The sequence below is a fragment of the Zootoca vivipara genome, chromosome 8 (genome assembly GCF_963506605.1).
Source record: "Zootoca vivipara chromosome 8, rZooViv1.1, whole genome shotgun sequence".
Taxonomy (NCBI): Eukaryota; Metazoa; Chordata; class Lepidosauria; order Squamata; family Lacertidae; genus Zootoca; species Zootoca vivipara.
In genome coordinates this window covers 83,182,810-83,194,335 of record NC_083283.1, presented here as the reverse complement: position 1 = coordinate 83,194,335, position 11,526 = coordinate 83,182,810, and the positions used below count along the sequence as shown (strand labels likewise).

At 46.1% G+C, this 11,526-nt stretch overlaps 1 long non-coding RNA gene across 1 annotated transcript; it reads left to right on the top strand.

Moving 5' to 3' along the window:
* The first annotated feature begins 1,824 nt into the window (after window positions 1–1,824).
* LOC118079314 (uncharacterized) lies at window positions 1,825–6,741 on the top strand. The gene is made up of 3 exons (XR_004691824.2): window positions 1,825–2,971; window positions 6,093–6,239; window positions 6,596–6,741. It is a non-coding gene; the product is annotated as an uncharacterized LOC118079314 (long non-coding RNA).
* The last annotated feature ends 4,785 nt before the right edge of the window (window positions 6,742–11,526 follow it).

Sequence of the window (11,526 nt, the reverse complement as noted above, 5' to 3'; positions counted from 1 at the left end):
TGATTCCCCAGCGCTTTGACTTTGCCCCTGGTGGCATTTTCTCTCAAATCAGAGGGATGCCAACAACAACAACAACCAAGTCACAGCTTTTATTAAAGCCCCTCTGAGGCTGCACTAGGATTTTGAATATGGCTCACAATATGTGCATTACAATTTGCCTTTACACTTTATTACACTTTGCTGATAGAACTGTCATAGAATCATAAGAGTTGAAAGGGACCACAAGAGTCATCTAGTCCAACCCCCTGCAGTGAAGAAATGTGAATGTCCCTGCGACATTCGCAGAGAAACAAAAATGCTTGTTTACAAAGCTATTGTACTACCAACCTTACTATATGCTTGTGAAACATGGACCACTTATAAACGCCATTTCCAACTCCTCGAAAGATTTCATCAACGGTGTCTCCAAAAATTTTTACACATCACTTGAGAAGATAGGTGAACTAATAGTGTACTGGAAGAAGCAAATATCACCAGTGTCAAAGCAATGATTCTTCAACAGCAACTTTGTTGGACTGGTCATGTTGTGCAGATGCCTGATGATCGTCTTCCAAAGCAACTACTCTATTCCGAACTTAAAAATGGAAAGCGTAATGCTGGTGGTCAACAAAAGAGGTTTAAAGACTGTCTCAAGGCAAAAATGTAGTATAAACACCGACAACTGGGAAACACTGGCCTGCGAGCGCTCCAGTTGAAGAACAGCCTTTACCAAAGGTGTCATGGGCTTTGAAGACACTCAAACTCAAGACGCAAATGTGCTAAGAGGAAGGCACGCTTGGCAAATCCACACTGTGGTCAACTCCCGCCCAGAAACCAATGTGGAAAGATGTGTGGATCCAGAATTGGCCTCCACAGTCACTTACGGATTCATTGTTAAAACTGTGTTTATGGAAGACAATCTTACTCGGCTAAGAGTGATCGCCAAAGAAGAAGAAGAAAGAAGAGTGAAGAAATCTTTTTGCCCAATGTGGGACAAGAACCCCCCCCCCACAACCCTGAGATTAGAGTCTCATGCTCTACTGACTGAGCTATCCTCTAGGCTCTTACTTGCCTGTTTAAATTAATATATCCTCTTACTACATGTAGGTGTGAATTTGATTTTGCATTATTGATTGCAGGGGCAATTTCCTTTTTCTGCATGCTTGTTTTTTAACTCAAGGGAGATAGCAACAGTTGCTGGCTGCTGATCACAGTGCAATCCTATACATACCTGCCTGAATATTAGCATTGTATTACTGAGTTTGATGGGGAAACTGCCAGAGAAGGAACAGGCCTGATGCTAGATGGAGACGTGGTTTTCCTAATTTTGAGCTGGAAGATAAAATTAGGCCAGGGAGTCATGTATATATTTCAGTACTCCTTTTTGTATTTGTCTTTATTTTCTTTGACAAGATGAAATAATAGGATTCTATGACATTTATAGGGACAAAGGTCTGGCAGCTATTTTGGAAACTTGGAAAAGCAGAGAATAAACTGAGCTGGGATGGATCTCTCAAAGGCATGAGCAAAATTTGCTAGATGTGAAAGATTGCATTAGACTGGCGAGATAACAAGGAAGTAAAACCACGAAACGATAAAATAGGGCAGTAAAACAATAAAACAAAACAATAAAAGGACAATAAAACTATAAAATGGTGAGAGCAGCTGCCTCGCTCTGCCTCACAGGTCGGTGGCCATTTTGAATCGTGAAAGATTGCTGCCAAACAATACTTTTAAAACATTTTTTTTCTTTACAGAAGGGCATTTTACTTCAAGATATGTTTTTATCAATGTAAATCAGGCATAGGCAAACTCGGCCCTCCAGATGTTTTGAGCCTACAACTCCCATCATCCCTAGCTAACAGGACCAGTGGTCAGGGATGACGGGAATTGTAGTTCCAAAACATCTGGAGGGCCAAGTCTGCCTATGCCTGATGTAAAACATTTAAGAACAGCATTTGAGGCTTGACGTTTAACATTATATATTTGAACTTACAGTATGTGGGTTACTGTAGAAATCTGCAGAAGGAAGCTTTATAAGACTAAGTGTCAACATGTTATATATAAATTGTTAACATGAGAACTGCAATATCTCATTAATAATAACCTTCATTTCCCTTGAATTGACTAACCAATGCAATTTCCTTGAATTCTGTAAGGATCTAGTCCAGGCATCCCCAAACTTCAGCCCTCCAGATGTTTTGGACTACAATTCCCATCATCCCTGACCACTGGTCCTGTTAGCTAGGGATCATGGGAGTTGTAGGCCAAAACATCTGGAGGGCCGCAGTTTGGGGATGCCTGATCTAGTCTAACAAAAGGAAAAACTGGAGCTATATTATGGGTGTGCAAAAAAAAAAAAAAGGTTACCGGTAGCAAACAAACAAGAACTGCAAGCTTGCTTTCTCCTGCTCTGGAGGGCAGGACCCGAATCAATGGATTCAAGTTTGAAGAAAGGAAATACTGACTAACATCAGGAAGAAAGGACTCCCTCGGAAGGTGGTGGACTCTCCTTCCTTGGAGATTTTAAAGCAGAGGTTGGATGTCCATCTGCTGTGGATTCTTAAACTGTAATTCCTGCATTTTAGTGGGTTGGACTAGGTTACCCTTGGTGTACCTTCCTGGCCCTGCTCAGAGTTCAAGGTCACACCCCAGCCAGGCCAGGCCAAAGCCGCTCAAAGGGGGTGCAGTGCTGGGGTGGTGAGGTGTGTGCTCTGGAAAGAGTTCTGAAAGCCAGGTGGGTGGGTGGGGGCTACATGTGCCCCCCTGGCCTGAGGTCCCCCCCCCCCGGGTTGGATCACCCAGACAAAATTAGTTGGACTTAAGCCCCCATGAAATTGTTGTGAAAAGTTAGTCACGGCCAATTTATTCTTTCCCATTGATTTCTCCAGGACTCTGGTCCAACCTGTGGCCTCTATGAAGGAAAGATGTGCAAGTCATGGGAAAGCAGTTCTTATGGCACCAGTTTAAAGCTGCGAGGGAAGGATAAAACGTAAGATCAAAAAGGATCCATCTCAACTCGGGTGAGGTTGGGAAAATCTGATGTACTTTTTCCTTCCATGGACATGGGGGGGGGGGGGGAGAGAGAGAGAGAGGTTTGTGCATGTTGTGTAGCTGCAAAGTGATGAGATCCACTCAGCAGCAGCCTTTTGAATTAGAGGGTGAGCCGCAGCATGTAGTAGAGAAGAAAAAAATACATGCTGCTTCCCAAACCATGAAAGAGTGTCCACAGCAGTTACAACCACTGAGAATAAATGCAGTGGCATATAGAGAAGAGTGCACCACTGTGCTAACTATCTGTCTGAAATGGGACTACTGTTTAGAGAAACTGACAGTGGTTATTTCATTTTTTTAAAAAAACAAACAAAACAGTGATGGGAATTAGGTCTCTGTAGAGCTTGCATCTTCCCATCTGGAAGCCTTGCTCTTAAATCCCACAATCCCAGGTGGGTTGTGACTAATACTCAGTGTTTGTGGAAATGCACTCTGCATATGACCAGAGGACCTCTCTTCCTCCTATGTCCCAGAGCTAAGGGCTCATATTTTCTTTTCCACTGGCTAATTGTAGAGATATACTGGGAGCCTTAGCATGGCAGGTTGCCAAGGAATTGGATGGTTCTATGTGAGCTGCAGAGCTCTTTCAATGGAAGGTTACAATCCAAGCAGCCTTTAATGCAAGTCGTGTTATGGTTGGCCTTTTCTCTTTAATGAAAAAGCTGGAGCAATTTCAGGCTTGCAACAGAAACAAAAGCCTTTAACAAAACATATCTGGAATGGAAGGCATTCCCTGTTGGACATAGGAATAAATCACCTGGGAATAGCAGGAAGCGCCCCCAAGGAGAAGCCCAAGAGGCTCACCTGTCTGTCATGCAACTAGGGGCCAGCTGATATGAAAGCGAGCACTGCAAGAACCTCACGGGCCCTTTCACCATTGCAAAAAGTGTGTTCTTGGGAGACGGAGCTTTGCAACAGAAAAGGATGGGGTGGGGGGTGGGGGAGTCAACCTTTTTCCTGCCAGTTACTTTCCCCCTGAAACACTACCGCATTAAAAGACCCTCATGTTTGTGAGATAAAAGCAAGTCTCGAGGAGCACTAGCATAAGCAGGGTTTAGCTGGAGGGAGCGCCCTGCTCTGGAACCTCACTTTTCAAGTAATAAAATGTCCGTGCGTCTGAGCACAGGAGGAATGCCTTGCCTTGACCATTGTACTGCATAATCGCAACCTAGCTTTCACTATCTGGCCCTGCAGTGGGTTTCTGGGGGCAGGCAGAGAGCGAAATGTCCCACATCCCTCAAAACCCCACACATCTCCCCGTTTAGAAGTTAAGGATGGCTCCCCGCGCCCCGCCCGGAGCAGCAGCAGCTCCATCGCCTTCGACTTAATGGGAGAAGCGCGTGCTCAGGAAGGACCCGAGGAAGCCCCACCGCGGATCCATCTTCCTGCCTTGCGCAATAAAGGCACTCTCCGCCGCTGGAATTGCTGGCACGGCTGGCTGCAGCAGGAAGGAACCATGGATTTGCAAAAACCCCGGGAGTTCCCAGCATCGCTGTGTGTGCGCGTGCCTGTGGGCGAGGGAGAGCTGGGTCACTGGGTGTGTTTCACAACATTATTCAGTCGCCATCCAGGGGAACCAGTTTTTCTTACAATGCGGCAGGCGGGCATCCTACCTTCCCGGCGCGCGCGCGCGCACACACACACACAGGCGCGCCTCCCGGCCCTTGCAGCCGCTGCGGGTCGCCGCCTGCTTTGCTCGCTCCTTGCTCAGCCCAGTGCGGCGCGCAGAGCCCCCTGGTGGCGGAGAAGACGGCGGCAGCCAGCCAGGAAAGCGGGGCTGGATTTGGGGAGAGCAGCAGGGGCGAAAAGACTTCCGCCACGTGCGCGTGCGCGCAGGGTTTGTGAATGCCCCCAAGCAGCGAGGAACGAAGCATCTGCTCCGTGAGTCATTGACAGCTGCAATTCTCCCAATTACAATGAAGGCAAAACAAGCCTTCCTTGTTTTGCAAGAAAGATGCGCCTGTGCGCTGCTTCAGCTATTTATTCCGAATATACCGACCATTTGATGTGATGCTCACCTGGAATAGCTGAGATACAAACCTGTTATAATTAAGCCAAAACACTAGAAATATTTGGCTGTGCGATGTCCAGTGTTAACAGTTTTTGCTTTTCTTTCTTGTTTGAATCTGTTCACAAACTGAGAAGATGCATATTGACCACTAACAATGAATCACATGCCTGAGATATCATTCTCAATTTGATTTATGGCTTTCCTTATGTGTGAATGAGATAAGACCGTTATGGTCTACTTATTTGCATTATTTGTTGCAACTGTATTCCTTTTACAACTTCCAATAAAGCGTTATATGAAGAAACGAGGGCTGCTGTGAAACAGGAGACATTGTTACTCTGGCTTCTGATATGGGCATTCTAGGGGCAAGGCCAAGGAAGAGTCAAGCACCAGAAATTATAAAAGGAAGCCAGGTTTGTTGTGAACAAGGACACAGGTGGCGCTGTGGTCTAAACCACTGAGCCTCTTGGGCTTGCCAATCAGAATGTCGGGGGTTTGAATCCCCACAATGGGGTGAGCTCCCGTCGCTCCATCCCAGCTCCTGCCAACCTAGCAGTTCAAAAGCACGCCAGCGCAAGTAGATGAATAGGTACCACTGCGACGGGAAGGTAAACAATGTTTCTGTGCACTCTGGCTTCCATCACAGTGTCTGGTTGTGCCAGAAACGATTTAGTCATGCTGGCCATATGACCCGGAAAGCTGTCTGTGGATAGAGGCTGGCTCCTTTGGCCTGAAAGCGAGATGAGCGCTACACCCCATAGTCACCTTAATCATCCAGGGGCCTTTACCTTCTTTTCTTTTTTTACCTTTATTGTGAACAGGAGTTGGTCTTCTTGGCAGCTAAAATGGAACTTTCATGGTTTTTTTATCAATGATGTAAATTGATTTTCTCACATATAACAAATATAGCAATCAACATGAAAACAAAGACAAATATTTGAAGGATAAATTTGAAGAGAAAATAACAAATACATTTCCACCCCAAACTCGCTGATTATGAGGGGAGAGTGCTTTTGCTCTCAGGTCCTAACTTGCAGGTTTCCCACAGGTGGTTGTCTGGCTACTGCAGGAACAGGAGGCTGGGTGGATGGGGCAGAGGCCGGCCCAGCAGTATCTTCTGATGTTCTTTGGGAAATAGTTCACCATGGCTTTTTTGCTGCTACAACCAACCAAGCACTCCTCGTGCAAGGAACAGGTAAAATGAAAAAAATTGCTCTTTTGGTTGAGAAATATCCAGATTGTTATGAATAAATTTATATTCAGTAGTGGGCAGTTTGGCCCCTGCAGTCTGGCAATAGTCACAGTGTGTTCCATAAAGGATGTTACAAGAACTGTGGTCAGCATATTCTGGTTCAGGAACATTCACCGTTGGCAGAAGGCACTAGTGGGAAGGCTGGATCCATGAGTGCCCCAGGTTCATCAAGAGGAGCCCAGCCGAACTAGAACCAAACGTTTACAAGGCTTCCATCTTTCTAGTATTTAAGCTCAGCTGATTATTATTTTTATGTTCTTATTGATGTTCTTATTCAACCTTTCTCCTTTATTTTACAGGATACAGAGAGTAACACAAGAACAAAGCCCCTCACCTCCCTTCCCTTCTCAGACTACAAAGTTCAAGCAATTACATCTCACCATAGCTGTCCAGCAGAGTTTGTCCATTGTTACTCATGTACAAAGTAAAACTACACCAAGTTTCAGTAAAGTCATCTTCTTGAAATAATAATAATAAATTATTATTATTATTATTATTACTATCACATACTGTTATTGTTATTATTATTACCCCATCCATCTCTGGGCAGCTTGCAACAGAATATTATTATTATTATTATTATTATTATTATTATTATTATTATTATTATTGATTAAACACTGAACATTAAAAGCTTCCCTAAACAGGGCTGACTTCAGATGTCTTCTAAAAGTCAGATAGTTGTTTATTTCCTTGGCATCTGATGGGAGGGCGCCACTATTGAGAAGGCCCTCTGCCTGTTCCCCTGTAACTTGGCATCTCGCAACGAGGGAACTGCCAGAAGGCCCTCGGCACTGGACCTCAGTGTCCAGGCAGAAAGATGGGGGTGGAGACGCTCCTTCAGGTATACTGGACTGAGGCTGTTTACCTGGTTACTCTGTGGGTTTCTCCATGGGAACTATGGACTAGGCTTCCTTGTCCCCAAGAATCCAAAGATGTTGTTGCTATTATTGTTGTTGCTTATTATATAATATATTTATTATTTATTATTATCTTTATGTGGGACAAGAAGCTACAGTTAGAACTGGATATGGAACAACTGATTGGTTCAAAATTGGGAAAAGAGTACGACAAGGTTGTATATTGTCTCCCTGCTTATTTAACTTATATGCAGAATTTATCGTGCGAAAGGCTGGACTACATGAATCCCAAGCCGGAATTAAGATTGCTGGAAAAAATATCAACAACCTCAGATATGCAGATGACACAACCTTTATGGCAGAAAGTGAAGAGGAATGAAAGAACCTTTTAATGAGGGTGAAAGAGGAGAGCGCAAAATATGGTCTGAAGCTCAACATCAAAAAAACCAAGATCATGGCCACTGGTCCCATCACCTCCTGGCAAATAGAAGGGGAAGAAATGGAGGCAGTGAGAGGTTTTATTTTCTTGGCTCCTTGATCACTGTAGATGATGACAGCAGTCACGAAATTAAAAGACGCCTGCTTCTTGGGAGAAAAGCAATGACAAACCTAGACAGCATCTTAAAAAGCAGAGACATCACCTTGCCGACAAAGGTCCGTATAGTTAAAGCTATGGTTTTCCCAGTAGTGATGTATGGAAGTGAGAGCTGGACCATAAAGAAGGCTGATCGCCGAAGAATAGATTCCTTTGAATTATGATGCTGGAGGAGACTCTTGAGAGTCCCATGGACTGCAAGAAGATTAAACCTATCCATTCTGAAGGAAATCAGCCCTGAGTGCTCACTGGAAGGACAGATCGTTAAGCTGAGGCTCCAATACTTTGGCCACCTCATGAGAAGAGAAGACTCCCTGGAAAAGACCCTGATGTTGGAAAAGATTGAGGGCACAAGGAGAAGGGGACGACAGAGAACGAGATGGTTGGACAGTGTTCTCGAAGCTACCAACATGAGTTTGACCAAACTGCGGGAGGCAGTGCAAGACAGGAGTGCCTGGTGTGCTATGGTCCATGGGGTCACGAAGAGTCGGACACGACTAAACAACATTATATTTATATCCTGCCCTTCCTCCTGAAGAAGCTCAGGACAGCAAGTAGTCTAGACTTCTCCGGTTGGGAACAATCAGTTGCCTTGCTGTAAAAAGTGATTCAGTTTCCTGTGTCACAAGAGTGCACTGAATTTAATTACCTGGTGTGCAGTTAAACTTTCCTCTTCAAAAACAGCATCCCATAATCAGCTTACCATGTTAGATGTCCAGCTCCCGTGCTGGAAAGGCCCTCCAACATAGTGGCAATGCTTGTGAATCTTTTGAGGTGTTAGCTACCACCCACACCTGGTTTTCACTAATCCTAGCAGACACCAACAGCAATGGGCTATTTAGAATGGCGCATGAGAGGTGGGGAGGGATCCCAATCTGGCATTGCACAAGGCATCACTGAGATCTGAGAACCCGGGGGGGGGGCAGAATCCAGACTGTGCAGTTGCACCCATGCGATGGGGTGAAGCAGTAGGCACCAGAAAGGTGCCCCCCCTTGCAGCAGTCCTGCCTACCCAACTGCCTCCACCACTGGCAGGGAAGCCAGGTGAAGTCAATGCCTGAAATCTCTGCAGAATGTGTCTATCCTTTAGCAGGCTCAGCTGGGGAATGGAAGGAGACAGGGAACCAGGGATTCTCTTGTTTCTGCAGGATTGGGCAGCATGGGGAGGGGGGATATTGGAGGGGAAACATAAGGGAGAGGTGTGTGTGTGTGAGAGAGAGAGAGGGAGAGAGAGAGAAAGAATGTATGCATGTATGTATAATAACATTGGTCATTTTCTCCAGCTCCTGTGTCGGCCCCCCTCCACCTCTGCCAAGAGGAATAAGCCATTCTGCTTTCTTCTGGTTCTTTTCCATTCATTAAAGGATCCTTTTGTTCTGGAGTCCATTTTTTATTTATATGAAAACAGCCGGTCTCCATGCAGAACTTTGCTTGTTCTTTGGGGAAAGTGGGTCAGGCTGTGCCTATGACTCCTGCTGGTGCCTTTCCATGTATGCACAGAGAATTCCCAGACCCATTTTGCTCTTGGTGAGGATGTCTGCTCCTGTCAGCCTCCTCACTCTCCCTCCATCTTTTATAATCCTGCAGCGAGCAGAGGCTTCTGTTGCTTGCGGAGGCCAAGAAGAGATGAATAATTCAAGACAATTCTGCAACACCAGCCAGGAAAAGGGGCTGCCTGCCATTCCCCTCCAGGTTTCCACAATGAGATTCATTCTCCTTCCTCAATTCCGGCATCTGATACACAGAGCAGGTCACGGGCCTGGCTTGTGTAAAGGAACCAAAAACATCCCGCCGGAAAAGAAGAGCTGGCTCTTGGCTGCAGGCCTCCCTGTTGCTCCCTGCAAGCTTCCCCCAGAGGCCAAGCCATTTCCTCTGGATGCACCTGGGTTTACTCTTGCCGACAGGAGAAAAAATCTATTTTAAAATCCTGAGGAAGTCATGCTGGGAAGGAAGATGCCTGCAATTTCCTGGTCCCTTATATTTGTGTCAAACTTGAGGCGATGGAAAATTGGCCTTGATCCTGTCTGTGTGCTGGACCAAGAGAGCCACAGGCCCCAGCAACCCACTTTTCAGGTTTTAGAAATAGCAAGAGGGAAGAAATACCACCCCCTTCTACACACACACACACACACACACACACTGATCTACTAATGAGAGAAGTGCTGTGAGAGAGTCCAGGACATATATATTTATAACATAGCAACAGTTTCACATGAACGAGAGAAGTGAAACTAGGACAGATATTAATTAATTATGGAGAAACAGAGAGCTGGCTTTAGCTCCCTTAGTTCTGTTCCACAGCTCCTGTTGGGATTAGCTGTAGAGAATCTTGCTCTGTTGCTCGATTTACAGTGTTGTTTTTAAAGAGTCTTTTAGAAGAAGCAGGACATCTGCTCATCTCTCTCCATAACTGCCCAGTCCTCAAGAGTACACAAAGCCCACTGAAACGAGAGGCATTTGAGCCTCTTGGGATCACTTATTCAGGCTATACGCGAGATTTCATCCAGCTCCCCATTAGTTTCAATTTGCCTTCTCCCCACCAGAAAATGCTTAGCCACTCCTGGCTTTTCAATGTCTTTGTATTTGCTCGCCTGGCGTGTCCAGACAAGGTTCTTAGTGGGCATTTGCCCTGCTTTGGCCACTCACCTTTTCATGGGGCATCTTCATGTCACCAACCAGCCATTGCTCCCGTTTTCTTCTGTCTCTTCTCAGGAAGTCCAAGGGTGCTTCCAGACTGGGACATTATTTGCAAATGAGCAGTTGATGACAGGATTCTTTCTTTTTTAACTTGCCAGAATAGAGGCTGGCTTTTTGATGCCAATGGCCTTGCGTAGAGGCTGCAATAAACTCGCATGCACGAGAAGTGGCAATCTTACGATAAACTGCCATCTGGAAGCATCTCAACTTTCCATTAGTGGAAGAGAAGCACAATCTCTGCTTGCACAGGAAGCCTTGGTGCTACTCTTCCGCCAGGGGCAGGTGAAGGCATTGCCAGCCAACATACCACTTTTCTAGTTGGCATCATTTAATCAACCCCTTCATTTTTATTCCGTCTTCTAAATACAATGGTACCTTGGTTTCCATGGCTTGGGTGCGCTGCAGGTCAGGCCTCACGGTAAGTGCTGCCCCCCACAGTGTGACGCCCAGTGCGCCCCCCCTGCTACACGTCTGAATTCAACAGAATGACATGGGGTCACATATTTTTGCCATTTTGTCACCCCCCTCAGTGATGACACCTGGGATGACCCGCACCCACCACACACCCCTTCCTATGCCACTGGTACAACTGTGGTGGCCAATACACTTTTCTGTCTGTACAACCAAACCTCGGTTTACACCTACCTCTGTTTACGACTGCTTCGGCGAGCGACCGCCGCGGACCCGGAAGTGTTTACATCCGGGTTCCGCGGCGTTGGATGTGCAGATGCGATCTGCGCAGCGCGCAGAAGCGCTCTATCGGCGCTTTGCACACAAGCGTGCCTTTGGTGAGTGACCGCTTCAGTGAGCGACCGCCTCCACGGAACGGATTGCGGTCGCAAACTGAGGTACCACTGTATATACAATTGTGCAATACCACCTAAATGTTTTTAAAGAGCAGTGATGTCTCCATTTATTTGCTAGGGGGTGGGTGGGAGAAAAGGGCACTCCAAAAACAGCCAGCGAAGGGCAAAAGCCCACCCCATCTCCAGCAAGGGTCCTATTGCACCAGGGTCCTGGGTGGGAATGGGTTTTGCCACTTAGTTTGGGAGGTGAACCTTCCTTTCATCCCATGCAG